This window comes from Leptonychotes weddellii, chromosome 12 (assembly GCF_054177405.1).
Source record: "Leptonychotes weddellii isolate Sample4059 chromosome 12, ASM5417740v2, whole genome shotgun sequence".
Classification (NCBI taxonomy): domain Eukaryota; kingdom Metazoa; phylum Chordata; class Mammalia; order Carnivora; family Phocidae; genus Leptonychotes; species Leptonychotes weddellii.
In genome coordinates, this window is record NC_138380.1 from 36,564,498 (window position 1) to 36,581,682 (window position 17,185).

The 17,185-nt window shown below is 41.5% G+C and overlaps 1 protein-coding gene across 8 annotated transcripts in view; it reads left to right on the plus strand.

Moving 5' to 3' along the window:
* Positions 1-17,185, plus strand: part of ELMO1 (engulfment and cell motility 1) — a 518,756-nt gene that overhangs the window by 123,157 nt on the left and 378,414 nt on the right. The window lies entirely within an intron of this gene.

The window sequence follows — 17,185 nt, forward strand, 5'->3', positions numbered from 1 at the left end:
TTGATAGGAGAAGGGAAAGCTAATATGGGCCAGGCCCATTTGTGGATTTCTTCCTCAAGACTAACCTGTGTTATACAAATTACTGGCTTTGGTTAACAGATAAGAAACTGAATCATAGAAGTCCGATGGCTTGGCCAATATCTCAGGGTTAGTAAATGATAGAATCAAAAAAAGAAGTCCAGACTTGGTGCTTCTGTCACTTTGCCTTTTGGGAATTTCTAGAAGAGCTTAGCATTTAGCTCAGTTTTATGGAGAATTCACTGAAATACATAGAGCCAATATTGTCCTTGTGGAAGGACATATGTTATTCATAACCTTGTGGGCTTGGTGGGGAGGGAAGGGTCAGCCCTGTGAACAGTTTTCATTACAACAAGGTGGTCAGCGCTGGGACAGAAGTGAATACAAAGTGCTCCTGGAGGAGGGGGCACTGGGTGACCTCAGGCTCCAGGCTTTGTTCCTCCGAATAAGCAGTCCCTGGAGTGACTGTGAGTTTACCCGTGAATCAAGTGGTGGTGCAAGGTGAGGCAGTAACAAGGGTTCTGTTGCTCTGTGAGGGCTTGCTCTCCCCAGAGTGTGTGTGTGTGTGTGAGTGTGTGTGTGAGTGTGAAGGGGTGTTACTCAGTCCAGCCCAGAGGGAGTATAGTCAGAGGCCTGGAAACGCTTCTTAGAAATGGCTTTGTTCTTCCCAGATGGACCCTGGAATTTTCATAACTGATCAGGTTTTCCTCTTCATACTAACTGACAGAAAGTTGAGAGTAAACAAGTAGACTAGATTTCCTGGCCTGTGTTGTATTTAATTTTGCTTGTTCTTTGATTCATTCCACAAACAGTTTCCTGTCTTTATTTTCCCTTAGCTTCATTTTCTCAATATTTTCCATTTATTCTATACTGCATTTATATGCTCTGCATGCTGTTCTTTGTGACATAAAGAGGATATAAATAAATAAGTTAAATGTTCACAGTTAAATGTATTGCTGTGGCTATCTTTCAGCAGAATTCTGCCTTGTTTCAACTTGGTTCGCCTTTTAGAGATAACTCAAATATTGCAACTTTTGGGGATGTATCGGAAAAGCTTGGATAGAATAGAAGTTATATAGGGTTTTTCAAGTATCACCAATTAGTGGGTGGTGATATCAATTTTGTTGGCTGCAATAGCATTAAAAATGAGAATATAATAGGATAGGTCACAGCACATCACCTGTGTTGTTTGTAAATCCTTGTATTGTACACACATATACACAATACATGTATATTGTGCTGGATTTTTCCCCTGGTTTGTGGTAAAACCACAGCCAAAAGTCATGGAATCACAAGTATCCCTGCCTTGGATTCACCTGTATTGGCTTGTGTCCCCGGGGGTTGTCCTGTCTTCTGTCTTCATTATCAGGGGACCTCAGTTTACTGGAGATTACTACGATGAGACTGAAGGGAGAAGCTTTCAGAAATGTACGTTTTCAGATCCCACCTCCAGAGACTCCGATGGAGCTGGCCTTGGGAATGGCCTAGGACTTTGCATTGTTTTAGAGCCTCCCTGGAATTCTAATGTGGAAACCCCGGGACCACTTGGAGATATACAGGTCTGGGGCTGCTTTTTGGTACTGGTACGCTGTGTACCAGACAGTGTGCATCGTGAACACAAGCTATGCTCTAAGTTTGACTTAGGAGTGTGTTTGTGTGCCGCCAGTTCTTAGGCTAATTGAAAAATTCAAATAATATTTATGCTTCTGTTCTAATTAAGATTAATGTATACTCATAAAATTAAAACTCTGCAGAACAGTGGGAAAATTGTTATTTTATCAGGCATCTCAGTCATTTTTTTAGAAAGTCTTGCATTGCCTGAGGAAACTGTTAACGTTGAGTTTGAAAGGGACCTCCACCTAAGTCTGTCACCCAGTCTGGCCATCTTCAGTGGGCGGTAGCAGAGATTATTCTTCTATTAAGAGTTTAGGGAGTGAGAAGACTCATCTTCCCACTCATTGCCCTTTGTTTGTAAATAAAATGTCATCACTCTTCCCTCCGCAGCTGTTCCTGGGCACAGCTGTGTGTGCATGTGACACAGAACTTGACTTGATATGCACGGGGCAGGAGAGGGACCTCGGATCCTGGGAGCAAACTGGGCTGCCTCCAGTCTGCTGTTAGGTCCACCTAGTTCCTTGCAAGTGCTCCTATAAATAGAGCCCATTTTCCATTTTGAAGTAATGTATTTAGTATCATCTTGGTAACTTTCAGCCCAGTGAGTTGTTAGGTAATATTTGCATCACCATGGTAACCGGTGACTAATTTTTGAAACTTATGCATGTTCTGCTTAGTTGCTGATTTTCCCTTGCCTATGAGGTGGTCTCCCTCCCTCCACCAGAGATAAAATATCACCTGTAATTTTAAAGAAGAAGAAAAATTCTCCAGGCTTGACATGCTAACACATTTTGTGACTGATGGATGGATGCTTGGGACTCTCTTCTAAGAGACTTGGGAAGGCACCTCCCCTACTTTTCTCATGTTATCCAGCATATTTTCCAAAATAGTCTTCATTTGCTTATTGGGTCATTAATTTTGGTTTTTCAGTGCAGTGGGAGAGATTGTCATGTTGTTGGGCAGCTCTCAGCAAAAGCATTGCATGCAAATCCCTTACAGAAAGTTAAGTCAGCTACTCACAAGTTCAAATTCTGCCCCAGAAACTTTTATATTTCAGGGTGATGTCCCAGAGAGAAAGAGAGAGGGAAAATAAAAAATAAAAAGTGAATTGTGTATCTTTTTTCAGTTTATTGAGGTATAATTGACAAATAAGATTGTAAGATATTTAAGTGTACATCGTGGTGATTTGACCATAAATATACACTATGAAAGTGTGCCCCCCATAATAATTAACACATCTATTACCTCACCTATTTATTTATTTATTTGGTGGGAACATTTAAGTTCTACTTTCTGCAAAGCTTTCAGCAAATTTTAGTTACATAATATAGCATTATCAACTATAGTTATCATATTTTACATTAGATCTCCAGACCTTGTTCATCTTGTAAGCTGAAAGTTTGTGTTCTTTTACCAGCCTGTCCCTATCCGCGTCCCCCTCCACTCCAGCTCCTGGCAACCACTTTTCTTTTTTCCCAGGATTGATTTATTTATTTTAGAGAGAAAGAGAGAGAGCGTGAGTGGGGGGAAGGGGGGCAGAGGGCGAGGATCTCCAAGCAGACTCCCCGCTGAGCATGGAGCCTGACACGGGGCTCCATGTCACGACCCATGAGATCATGACCTGAGCCGAAACCAAGAGTCAGACACTCAACCGACTGAGCCACCCAGGTGCCCCAACCACTCTTCTACTCCCTGTTTCTATGAGTTTGACTTAAGTGATACCATGTAGTATTTGTCTTTCTCTGTCCCACTCACCTCACTTAGCATAATGCCTTCAAGGTCCAACTGTGTTGTTGCTAATGGCAAGATTTCCTTCTTTCTCATGGTTGAATAATACTCCATTGTACACATACACCGCATATTTTTTACCCGTTCATCTGTCGACAGACACTAAGGTGTTTCTATACCATGGCTGTTGTAAATAATGCTGCAGTGAACATGGAGTGCATGTGTCTCTTCGATAGCCTATTTTCATTTCCTTTGGGTAAATATTCAAAAGTGGGGCTGCTGGTTCATATGGTAGTTTTATTTTTGCAATTTTGAGGAACCTCCATACTGTTTTCCCTATTGGCTGCACCAATTTACATTCCCACCAACAGTGTATGAAGGTTCCCTTTTCTCCACATCCTGGCCAACACTTATTTATGTATTTGATGATGGCCATTCTAACAGGTGTGAATCATTTTAGTTTTGATTTGCATTTTCCTGAAAATGAGTGATGTTGAGCACCTTTTCATGTACTTGCTGGCCATCTGTATGTCTTTGGAAAAATGTCCATTCAGTTTCTCTGCCCATTTTTTTAAGAGGATTGTTTGGGTTTTTTGCCATTGAGTTGTGTGAGTTCTTTGTGTATTTTGAACATTAACCCCTTATCAGATTTGCAATTGTTTTCTCCCATTCCATGAGCTGCCTTTTCATTTTGTTGATGGTTTCCTTTACTATGAAGAAGGCTCTTTAGTTTGATGTATCCCACTTGTTTATTTCTGTGAATTGTATGTTTACTTTAAGTATTCCAGTGGAATTTGTCTTCCCCAAAAGAGTTTTATATAGAGCAAGGCTAAACATTTCAGCTCATTATCTCCTTTCCGTCTGGTGATGCATGTGTTATTGTGTCCATTTTACAGTGAGGGAGGTGAGACCAAGCAATAGGTTGTTGAGGTCACGCACGTGGGCAGTGGTCAAGCTGAGGCTTGGACCCAGGTGGATCTTTCTGCAAAGCTTTCTAGGTCACCTCCTGGAAACCCTCGGTCCCCACTGCCTGGGCCCTGATTTGTTTATGATGCCTTTTCTCTACTGACCCCAGGCCGGTGAACTTGATGGTAACCAGCTCAAGAAAATAAATACGGGAAGCTACAGCCTGTGTGTGATCACAGCTTCAGTCTGTGGCTTCTTTATTCCCTAAGAGGATAACTTGGAGGAAGTTGTAACAGGTAGTCTTCCAATCATGAGGGATTAGCAAAGTACAGTTGACACTTGAACAACAGGGGTTTGGCCTACACGGGTCCACTTATACATAGATTTTTTTTTTAATATAAATACAGTACAGTTACTATAAATGTATTATCTCTTCCTTATCATTTTCTTAATAACATATTCTTTTCTCCAGCTTCATTGTAAGAACACAGTGTATAATACATATAACATACAAAATATGTGTTCATTGGCTGTTTATGGTATTGGTAAGACTTCCAGTCAACAGTAGGCTATTAATAGCTCAGTTTTGGGGGAGTCAAAAATAATACGTGAATTTTTTATTGAGTTTGGGGTCAGTGTCCCTGACTCCCGTGCTGTCACTGGTCAACCGTACATTTTCATTTGCCTTTGGTATGGAGTGTATAATTGTCTAAGGTAGTATTATTGCACTAATACTGTTCTTTTTAGGAAAGTTGCCTGGTCATCCTTAACCCTAAGCATGCAGATAACATGGGGCATGGTGAAGGCCAATATTAGTAGACTGTATACTCTACAGTTAATCCCTATTACCACCTGTTGCAGAATGTATAAAGTATCCTGATACACCTTGGCAAGATCTTATTTAGATGAATTCTTACTGTGTAGTAAGAGAGATGACTATGCCTCATTCGGGCTCTCTCAGCAAAGCTGGCCCCAGCAACCTTTGGGAAGGAAAGGAGGTCATTTGAGGGACACCCTTTTTTATTCCATTCTCACTTCCCAGATGCTCTCGGTTCTCAGAGGCTCAAGGCCTCCCAGAACCTGGGCAGATAGGGATTGTGTCCCTGGGATTTGTATGTCCCACCCAGTCAGGAGACCACTAGATTATCATGTGGAATTCATTTCAGTTATCACACATTGAGTCCTGGCCTCCACAAAGAGCTTAGTGAGAAGAATATGTTCCATTCTCTGCATTCGTGATCTCAAGGTCTAGTGGAGGAGATAGTCTTGGAATGGGCACGGGTTTGTGTTTATTTTTTTTTTTTTTTTGCGAGAGAGAGAGCACGAGAGGGAGGAGGGTCAGAGGGAGAAGCAGACTCCCCGCCGAGCAGGGAGCCCGACGTGGGACTCGATCCCGGAACTCCAGGATCATGACCCAAGCCGAAGGCAGTCGCTTAACCAACTGAGCCACCCAGGCGCCCTGGGCACAGGTTTTGAGGAAGGAGAGGAAATAACCAAGTAATTATAGAAGGGAAGAGGGAAGCAAAAGGGTCCTGGAGCAGGCTAACTACGTCTAACCTGAATTTGGGAAATATATTCCTTCAAAGACTGAACTCCCTTCCTTTGTGAGTTTTAGCACCGTGGCAGGCCAGTTTAGGAGTTATTTGGTTGGGGGTTGCACCTGCCATGAACATTTGTTGGATGCTTGCTATGTGGCAAGCTCTCCCCGCCAAGTGCTTCACATAGACTGTTGGTCTTATTGAATCTTCAAAAAAAAAAAAAAAAGCCTATGAACCAGGTTTTATTATGACACGTTCCATTTTACAGGGGGCACAACTGAGGCTCTGGGGTGTGAGTAAGTGAGCTGGGATTGGGCCCAGGAAGACCGATTCTAGTGCCAGTGTCCCATGCTCTTAGGCTGTTCTGTGAGACAGGCAGGCATTCCGACAGTTCTCATCATGCCATACCACGAATGGGAGGTACGTCAGCTCTTGGAGCCGGAGATGAAAATAGGTCTTTCCGTCCTCTTTTACCTCCCCGGTTTCCTCTGCTCAGCGTCCTCATTCTACCAGCTCTTGGTCCTCCAGAAAGCCTTTGATTCTACATACACCTTTGCCCCAGTAACCCAGTTTGATCACCACTGCTGAGCCAAGTATTTTGCCTGAGAAATTCCACAAAGGTGCACACATCATCAGTAGGGCTTCTTTTCCATTTGTGACAAGGAGTGAGCCCCAGGGAACTGGTTCCATCTCTGTGTGGGGGGGTCAGCTTTGTACACAGATGGTGGATGGCACCTCTGAATGGGCTCAGCTAACATAGGGGTACACGTCTCTGTTGGTCACTATACAGAATGAGAGCAGGGCTGTCGTGTGCCTGGCTCAAGAACGCTGTAATGAAAACAATTCAAACTTGTACATATGCCTTGGGTAAATTTTATTTCAAACATGCCCCTTTCTGTGTGATGGACATAGGCTATCCCATAAAAGAGAGAGTAGGGGTATTTGTGTTAACCACAACTTCCTGTTTCGTGTTGGTGTCCTTAAGCACTAGACCTCTCACGCCAACTTGGTTTATCTTTTCAAAGTGGCTAAAACTTTGTGGGGTTGGAGGTATTTCTGAGAAAAGATTGGGAGATTTTCTTCTATTTTAAGTATAATGTGAAAGTGTAGAACTTTTTAAGTAATAAAATTACAGGACAATAGAATTAATAGCATTTTTCAAACTGTAGATCATCACTCATTAGTGGGAATGAAATCATTTTAGTCTGTCAGAAGAGCTTTAAGAATGGACTGTAAAAGAATACAAAAATAATAGTCTATTATAGGTGTTGTTTTGTGAAATATTTGCTTCTCATACATTAATAGGCAATACGGGGATAGTCTTAAGTTTTTCCCTTGGTTTGGGGTCAAAAATGTTTGAAAGTCACTGAAAAATCATTGCAAGGAAGGGTTAACTAGGGAGAATAAATACAAGGCTGTATTTAAGTTTACTAGTTCAAGGAAGCCTCACGTTTGGAGTGTGCTGTTCCCTGAAGAAAGTAACACAAATACACAGACCACCACCACCACCAAACAAAATACAGAGCGAACTGAGGTATGTCTTTTCCTGGGGAGCTGTCCTGTCCTGGCTCCTGGGACGAGCAGCTCTGTGGCCTGGTGCCATGTTTCCTTCTCCTGTTGCCCCACAGCTAATGGCACCAGGAGCTGACACCTTAGCCTAGCCGGGCCCCCATGCAATCTCTTCTGGGCATCTGAAATTGAGAGGTAAGTTGGGTGATGGTGTTTGCTCAAACGGGAAAGTCATACAGAATCACATTTGATGGCAGATAAATCTTCCTGCAAGCTAACTACAGGGTTTGGTGGACTGAGCTGTAAGGGCAAGGAGTAAAACCAGCCTGCAGGAAGGATTGAGAGTAAGTGGGGATGAAGGGCCCTGAGGGAGTCAGAGGAGGTGGAGAGGGAGAAGCTCCCTATCCTGATTTCCCTTTCTGCTGTTTCCTGTCTTTGCACCCTTGTGAGAGGACCTGCTGGGGCTTTTCAGTCCCACCCCTTTCCTTAAACCACCTCAAGTTGGTCTTTGTTACTTTCAATCAAAGAACTTTCATTGGGATCGGCATCTTAATTTGAGCAAACCAGAGCCCAGGGATGTTGTGAATTTCCTGACCCAGCCACATGACATTGCCTTTTCTGCTGCCTGTGGTACAAGATTCTGGATTCATTCAATGGAAGCCACTGTCTCTGCTTCGGCAAGCCTACCCCTCAGCCAGGTGTGACCAGCACGGGCCACCACCTGCAGACCTGGGCCAGTGCCCCAAGCCTGGCTCTCAGCAGGCAGGAATGCAAAGAGAAATGTTCCTGCTTTTCACCTTGCCCTGTGCCTTCAGCTCTCCTCAGGCTCCTGACTCTAAGCATTTCTCTCGTGCTGCCCCTTTGCTCTCTCCCTTGTCTTCCCCTCACAACCTGCTGCCTGCTGTGGACTTGTTAAGGACTGCACGTTCACATGTGCCCCACTGCTGAGTTCTTTCTTTTTTGACTTGTGATTGAACCTGACTTCTGTTATGGATGCTCCCTGCCCTAATGTCTGCTGGAATGCCTGTCACCAGCTTTTGGAAAGCACTGGACTCTACTAGACAGGCTACTTGTACTGGATCTGCCAGCTCATAATCCAGGTCTGTCAAACAGAAACAGCCATGCCAGGAGGAGAACAACAACAATAACCACTGTGTATGCATATATTCGGTAAAACAAACTTGTATTGACTTCCCCTATGTGCAAGGCACTGTGCTAAGCTCAAGATAGTTCCAACCTTCATGATTCTCAAAATCCAGAAGGAGAGAGAGACAAATAAGTATTTACCCCAAATTAACCAGTTACAATTGTGTCACAAAGGATGGAGGAAAGCATCCAGACCTAATTTAGCCTGGAGCAGGTGACATTTAAGCAGAGATCTAGGACAAAGGTGGAGGGGGAGGCCCTTAAAATGGGCAAGATGTGTCGAGAGAGTTTTTGCATAAGCCTCAATTCTAAAAGCCTTGTCAGGCCATAATAAGGATTTTACACCTTTTTTTTTTTTTTTTTTTTTTTAATTAGACTCCACGCCCAGCGTGGAGCCCAACACAGGGCTTGAACTCATAACCTTGAGACCAAGACCTGAGCTGAGATCAAGAGTTGGATGCTTAGCCAACTGAGCCACCCAGGTGCCCCTAGGATTTTAAACTTTATTCTGAGAACACCGGGGAGCCTTCAGAGGGTTTTGAGCTAAACCATAAATGATTGGACTACAGACTCCCCTGTGATTAGTCTGCATACACCATAAGGGAAGAGTGGTCAGCCTATGCTAGAAATGATCAGAAAACCTTTTACTACAGAGAGGAAAGAAATGCAAGGGTATTTTGAAATATATCTAGAGATTGACATCAAATGCTGGGTGGCCCTCTTGATTCCAAGGAGAAAACGGGACCAGATAAGAATGTTCTTGAAATGCTTGCTATCTATTAACCTCCTTGATATCCTGGCTAAGGTTAATAATAACACATTGCAGTTAAATAAAGCTGCTCTTTTATTTATTTTCACAGTGCTGTCTTCTTGATGAATGTGTTGATTTGCACAGCCAGATAAAATGTTAACATATAGTTACCCAACTAACATATCCAATTTTAGCTTCCCTTTTGGGTACTCCTAATTTAGAATGTAAAAATTTTCTAACTTATATTCATAAGAAAATAAGTAGAAAAAATCTATAATAGATTGCGGCATAGAAGTACAAGAGGGAGAAAGTGATTTGCTCAGATTTGACAGTTAAACACGTGCTGGGGTGAGAAAGATAATGAAGTGCCTGATTTCATAGAGTTTTCAGTCTGGAGGTAGACTAGGTTGACACCAATTGATGATTGATGGGGGTCACGTTTGGAAAGATTATTGGGAATATGATTTTTGAATCAATTAGGTTTACATTTTGACCCTACATTTTTGGACCTATATGATTCAGTACACATTAAAAAAAAATCTTTTAAGTAGGATCTGAACTCTTCTGCTTTATTTTTTAAACATCTGACTCATACACCATAAAATCTGCCCAATTAAGATATACATTGCAATGGTTTTAGCGTATTTACAGTATAATATACTCTCTAGATAGTAAATCTGTGTTCCATCCCCCTGGGGAATTTTCATTTTCCAAAACAGCAGCTCTCAGACTTAAATGTAGATCATGTCTCAAATCTAGAGATTTAGATTCAGTAGATCAAGGCTGGGGTTCGAGCATTTTAAACAAAATGCTGGTGGTCCTAGTGCCATATTTGAATACTACCACTAGAAGTGGGAGCAAGCCTCTGGATCTTTCCCCTGATTCCTGCCTGTGATGAAAACCCATATTATGAATTCTTATTGGCTCATAGGCCTGGGTGCTCCCTGTACTGGAGGCCTCATTCTGGTTGCTTTCCACTGTTGCTGAGAGGGAATGAGGTCCAACTTCCTTCCTTCCTTCACCTGGCCATCAGTGTGGGCCACAGTCTAACCCCAGGCAACATTTTCAATTTGCTGTCTTTCTCTTGTTCCCTCAGCTTTAGACAAACTGCCTTCCTCTTCTCCAAATAAACCTTACTCTTGGAATTTAATTCTGCTCCTCCTCCTGCCCCTCTCCCCCATTGTATTTCAGGTACAACACTAGGTGCTGGGGATAAAGACAGGAAATGACATACTCCTTGCTTCTGGGGAGATGACTCTCAGCAACAATCACACATTGGAAACAATGTTATTAAAATAACCACCACTTCAGTATAGCTTACCTCCTCTCCTTAACCAACCCTAAATTGTTTGAGCAGGAAGAAACTGCCCAGCTTGAGCATTAGCCGGGGGAGGAGCACAGGGAGAAGCCGACTCCCCTTTGAGCAGGGAGCCCCACTCAAGCTGGATCCCAGGACCCTGGGACCATGACCTGAGCTGAAGGCAGTCGCTAAACCGACTGAGCCACCCAGGCGCCCCTTGCCTGAAATAATCTTAACCCCAATTTTGGAGATTAGTTTCTTAATTCAGTCCTTTTGTAAATTTCTTCTCTCCTCTACTGCTAGCAGAATCATTGCTTCTTTAGGTTACTGTCTCTTAGGTTCATTTGTTAGCTAATCAGAACCTGCGTCTCTTTACTGTTGCCTTGAACTGATGTTTTAACTATTTGTGCGCTAATTTGTGTTTTCTTTCCCCTGGGCTTACAAATGCCTTACAATCAAAAACTGTGTATTCCACCTCTAAATCCCCATGACAGTGTCTCACCTGGTTCCTTGAACAAAATAAGTAGGTGTTTGAGGACTGTTTGTTGATTTAATGTGATGCAGTTTTCTTTGCAGGATAGAAAGTACAATTAGTCTCTTAATAAATTATGTATGATTTTGGTTAATTCAATTACCAGAATATGCACATACACTTTCAGATTATTCACTGTGGAGGAATTGTAGGGTGAGTAAATGAATCTTAATGCTTCTCTTAGAGTGTTAAATCAGTGTTAAAAAGTTGGCTTTTGATCCCCCACAGCTTATTAATTATCTTTCCCTAAATAAGTACTGTATATACATTCACTCTCTCTTTCTTTCTCTCCCCCCCCCCACACCTATACTTAGTTGGATATCAATTAAAAATTTTTGAAGATTCATGAAGTTTCATAAGATAATAATTAAATCAGTTGCATGGATTGAAGTACTCCCTATTTTGGAATAAATGATCCATTGCTGAGAATTTGGTCAACTTTAGGAATTTATCTCTAGTTCACAGCAATAGCCATGGGGAGGGAGAAATAAGAGCTTCCCCCTCCACCATACCTTATATTATACAAATAAATCTTTATTGTGCAGATTATCAGCTAGTAATCCAGTTTCAAAGTCAGTATTATCATTCTTATTTTCAATGTAGCAAATAACAAACTCTAAGAATCAAACTGTAGTTGTGAATGATAATTTACCCTTAATTATGTGATAGTTCAATCTGAGAAAGTGTGTTTTGCTTTATCTCACCGTGGGGAGCCATTAATATTCATGTGGCTCACCCATCTCAAGTTCTTTATTTCAGGCAATTGGCTCTGAGGAAGCAGTGGTCACAGGAGAGCAGAGAGAATGCTAGACTTAAATAAATACTTCAGAGTTTCTGTGAAGGAAAATACGGCCCATGACTTAGGAGCCTTGTTGGCATTCTCTACCCCACACCCACACACTCTTTCATTAAATGAAAGAGAGGCTTACCATAGTCACACTCCACTGTGGTGACCCATTTTCCAATAACCAGTGAACCACTGGATGCAACTGTTTGCAGCTGGCATTACATGTACATATGGTGGAAACAAGTCACCAAGAATAGAAGTTGGAGCAAGAATTTTGACCAACACAAAGAATGCTTTGAAATAGGTCATCTTGTATTTGCTCGTGTCTTAGTCCTTTCAGGCTGCTCTAAGAAAATACCATAGACTGAGTGGCTTATAAACAACCAAATTTTATTTCTCGCAGTTCTGGAAGCACCTTCATCTTGGCAGATTTGGTGTCTGGTGAGGGCCTCGCTTCTTGGTTCATAGACGGCCATCTTGTCACTGTGCCCTCACATGGCAGAAGGGAGAGAAAGCTCCCTACCGTCTCTTTTATAAGGGCATTAATCCCATTCATGAGGGTAAAGGCCCACCTCCCCAGAGGCCCCATCTTCTAAAACCATCACTTTGGGCATTAGAATTTAACAAACAAATTTTGGGGAGACACAAGCATTCAGTCTGTAGCATCTGGCCACATGCTAACCAACAGTGTTTTATAATCATCCCCAGACTTGCATTTTGAGTTTCTTCAAGTCAGGAACCAAAAGATTATTAATATTATTAACGTTTAGATTTTATTAGACCTATTAGATTTTTCCCAATTCAGTAGATGAAGACAAAAGGCTGAGCAATGGGCAGCGTGATAGCCATATGGTGCACCTGGGTATTTGATTCCTGTGATGTTGTTTGGGATAGGAATGATAGGTACTACTTTTGCTTCCCTCAGCCTTTTCTCAATCCATCAAGCCCAACTTGTGAAAACGAAACACACCTCCCCCACGCCCCGCACACACACACCCACACACGTGCATACAAGCCTCAGATTGTCCTGCATTTTGCTCACGAGCTCTCCAGCCCTGGTATTGGGCTTCCACCAGCCACTGCCTTTTCTGGGAATGTCATCTCACCTCTATCCCGCTGTTTTGCTCTCAGTGACTCAAACTAAATTGGCAGTAGTCTTTCTGAAGTTTTCTGTAAAAACATTTTTTGGGGTGGTTTTAGAATTTCCTAATTAGAGTTCAGGAATTGGATGGGAGCTATCATTTTGAATCATTTGGTGCTTTTCCTCTTGGGAAGACTTGGAAGAATATATACTTATTTCAGGATGATGGGGAAAAAAAAGCCAGTCTAAGTTGAGTAACATAAATGAGAGGGTGCAGGAGAGAGGAGGTACTGACTGCCATCAGTATTACTCAGATTCAGTGGTTTTATGACGTGTTATTTAATGTTTACCACTGATTGTTGGATAGAGGCTATCATATTGATTACACAGGCAGCTAACTTTTTTTTTTTTTTGCTTAAGCTCCCTAGCTTGGGTTTGGTAAGATATGACTGCTTCTAGAATTGCAGGCAAAGATAAATGCCAGAGGTCATGATAATTCCATGTTCTCTAATTCAGCTATTAAACCAATGAATAGATTGACTCAAGTACTCAAACATTTAACTGTGAAATGCTCAGATACAGAATGAGTGACACACTCTGAAGGCAGGCACTTGTTCACCAAAGATGGCCGTAGAAACACTAGAACACTCCTTCTAAACAAAGCTACCAACAGTAAAAAACAAAACCTGTTATTAGTAGAGGAGAATGATTCTGTGACTCTTACAGCGTGTTCCAAAGCCAACAACTTAATTGCACATTTCCTAAACACAATCTCATTCATGTGTTTTATACTTCAGAAATGAGATTTATTTTTGTCTAGCTATTAGACTATGTTTCTCAAAGTTTTAGGATGGAAACACAATACAGACATCATGTGTTCGTGTCAGGATGAAGGATTCATGAAACTATAACTCACTATGCTACTTGGAAATCCTTTTTTGTTGTTAGTTTTAGTCTGTTATTTTCTGTATTATTTTTATTTTTGAAGTGTTTGCTAGGACCCATCAGGATGATTTTGTGATTATTAATGGTTGTGATCCACAGTTTGAAAAACATTTTATTACAAGGTCAAGGACAGAGTTAGATTTCCTCACCTTTGTTATCCTAATATCTAGAAGAATGCTCAATAAATATTTGTTTCATGAAAAATGAATACCCTCTACAACAGTAAATCAGTGACCCAAGGGCAGACTTAAGGGGTAGGTATGAACAAAGATCAAAAGAAAAAAGAGAAATAAAAAAAGAAAGAAAGTTAGGTAGACAGACCGGGGAGAGAGCAGAGGAAAGAGATCTTAACCTCCACCTGCTTGCAGCTGTTTTCAGGCTGACAGTGGGTGACATGGAGGTTCTAGGTTGCCCACTCTTTCCACTGTGATCACAGTTATTTTATGGTACTAACTGCTGTGTGATCATTTCTTTTTAATCTCCATTGCTCCAATTATCTACTGTTGCATCAAAAAACACCCTAAACTTAGAAACATAAAACAAAACCCCATTATCAGTGGAAACGATTAGTTATACTCATTGATGCTCTGGGTCAGGGATTTGGACTTGGCAAAGCAGGGATGATGCCTTGCCATTGCATGATGATGTCTGGAGTCTCATTTGGAAAGACACAGATATCTGGCAGATGGAATCATTTGGAAGCTTCAGCAGTGGTATGTCTGTCCTCTGGACTGGGATGACTCAAAGGCTCAGCTCAGCTGGGACTGTAAACGGGAGTGCCTACATGTGGCCTTTGCATGTGGCTTGGGCTTCCTCACAGCATGCGCCAGTGTTCTGGGAAGCTCCCTGAGAGGGCACTTTCTAAGAGCCAGTGTTTCAAGAGAGCCAAGCAGAAGCTGCATGGCTTTTTGTGATCGAGCCTTAAAAGTGCTCCGGAATCTTCTGCTCTACTCGACTGCTTGAAGCTGTCACAAACCTGCCCGGATTCCAGGGGAGAGGGCAGGGGATCTTCCTCTCTATGGGAGGATTGGCAAAGAACTTTGGGGCTTTTTAATTAAGCCACTTGCACGCAACATCTTTTTACCTTTCTCTTTCAGGAAAGAGGGTTCAGATAGGTTTACTACTTTCCAGAAGTTATTCAAAGATCAAACTCTACCTTTTCACTTTTGCTAGATTTCAACTCCTTAAGCTAAGAGGAAGAAGAAAACATAAAGTAAGAAAAGTAGAAGAAATTTTACATTAGTAAAACATAGAGCAGCAATGAGACGATTTTCACATTGATGAAGGACAGGAGGAGGAAAGATCTATCGCTTCTCTTTCTTGAGAGTGGGGAGCAGGGGGCACAGTGATTGTGTAAACTGAGGAAGTGTTCACAGGAATTTAGAGGGAATCCATTAGGCACTTTGATAGTTACAGCTTCTTCTTTTGAGTACAATTTTGGGGGATATCGGTTCACTTCCTTTACCATACCTAAAGTTTAAAGTTAAAAAATAAAAGAGAGAGCTTTGTTACATCAGCTGCACTTGTAAATTGGTAACTAACTACTCTTCACTTTTCAAAGATAGTCTTGAACTTGGTGCTGTAGACAAAGAGAAAGATCTGAAAGACACCTGGTGGATTGGTTGCAGTCCTGTCCAGTCTCTGAGACTGGTGTAGGTCAAGTTAATCTTGGCTATCAAGCACACGCATCATTTCTCACTCCTATGAGGAGAAAAGTAACAAAAACCAAAAAATAACTTTAAAAATGATTCATTTTGTGATCTTATTTAAGATTTTCCATTTCATTAAGAGATGAATAGGAAGGGATAACTTCCTCTTGCATTATGATTGTTTAAAATGTATTTCTTCTCTTTTGCCATTCTTTCTCTGCTCTCTAATGTTTGTTTTTCTCCTGTGACCCTGTTTCTTCCCGCTTATTTTTTCCTTTCTGTCTTTCTGTCTGTAACTTCATTTTTCTTTCACTCCATCTTTCCATAGTAACATCTTTATGTTGCTAGCTATCTTTTATTTTATTTTATTTTTTTAAGATTTTACTTATTTACTTGAGAGAGAGCAAGTGAGAGAGAGAGAGCACGTGAGGTTGGCGGAGGAGCAGAGGGAAAGGGAGAAGCAGACTCCCAGCTGAGCAGGGAGCCCAATGCAGGACTCAATCCCAGGACCTCAGGATCATGACCTGAGCTGAAGGCAGACGCTTAACTGACTGAGCCACCTAGGTGCCCCTATTAGCCATCTTTAAAAAAAAGTCTCTTCCTGGTCTCTGTTCATCTACTTTTCTTTCTATTCCTCTGTGTTCAGATGCCCTCTCTCTTGCACCTTCAGACTCACATGCCCTGTTAGTTAGGTTTAGATTTTTAGATATAAAAAAATAACAAGATGCCACTTTACTAATTTAATACAACTTACATAAAATAGTCCCTTTTCCATTATTTGCTGCTTCTCAGCAGACCGATAGGAAGTATCAAATTTCATTTAAAAAATTTACGTAGAGTAAGCACTTTTGAGACATTAGAAGAAAAGAAGAGTAAAAACTGTTCAAATGATCACAATCCTGTTACGCAGTGAAAACTGACATTTTAATATACATACTTCAAACGTAGTATGAGTTTGGGTGCGTATTTGTTTTTGTAAAATGAGATCATAGCTTACACATTCTTTCACAATTTGTGTTTTAACCTAATACATAGTGGACATCTTAACATGTTGTTAGTGAATATACTCTGTCCTTTACATTGTACAATGACAATTAAAATGCTAATGCCAGCAAGACAATATACAAGGTGCCCAGTCCATGGTCATCCCTCAGTGAGTCATATTTTCTATTTATTTGTCAAACTTCCTTCATGGTTGAAATACTCAATTTTAAAATCAGTTCTTTTTGTTTGGACTTTTTAATTGCCTTTTTTCCTCTTCCTTTCCCTCCCTTTTCATTTTTAAAACAATGCTAACGTGTCCATTCTTTAAACTCAGTCTTTTTGTAATTATTTCACTCTTCCGTTACAAAATAAAAGTTTAACGATGAGTTAAACTGGGTGATCCTGCTTATGCAGTCCATTTATTAAGGACCCTCTAGGCGGCAGCCACTTCAATGGGTGATTTCATTGAAGCACACAGAGGTCTTAGGGGCTTTGGGGCTTTAGGTTACACAGCTTCTGAGTATCAATTTTGTTTTTTTGTTTTTTAAAGATTTTATTTATTTATTTGACAGAGAGAGACACAGCGAGAAAGGGAACACAAGCAGGGGGAGTGGGAGAGGGAGAAGCAGGCTTCCTGATGAGCAGGGAGCCCAATGCGGGGCTCGATCCCAGGACCCTGGGATCATGACCTAAGCCA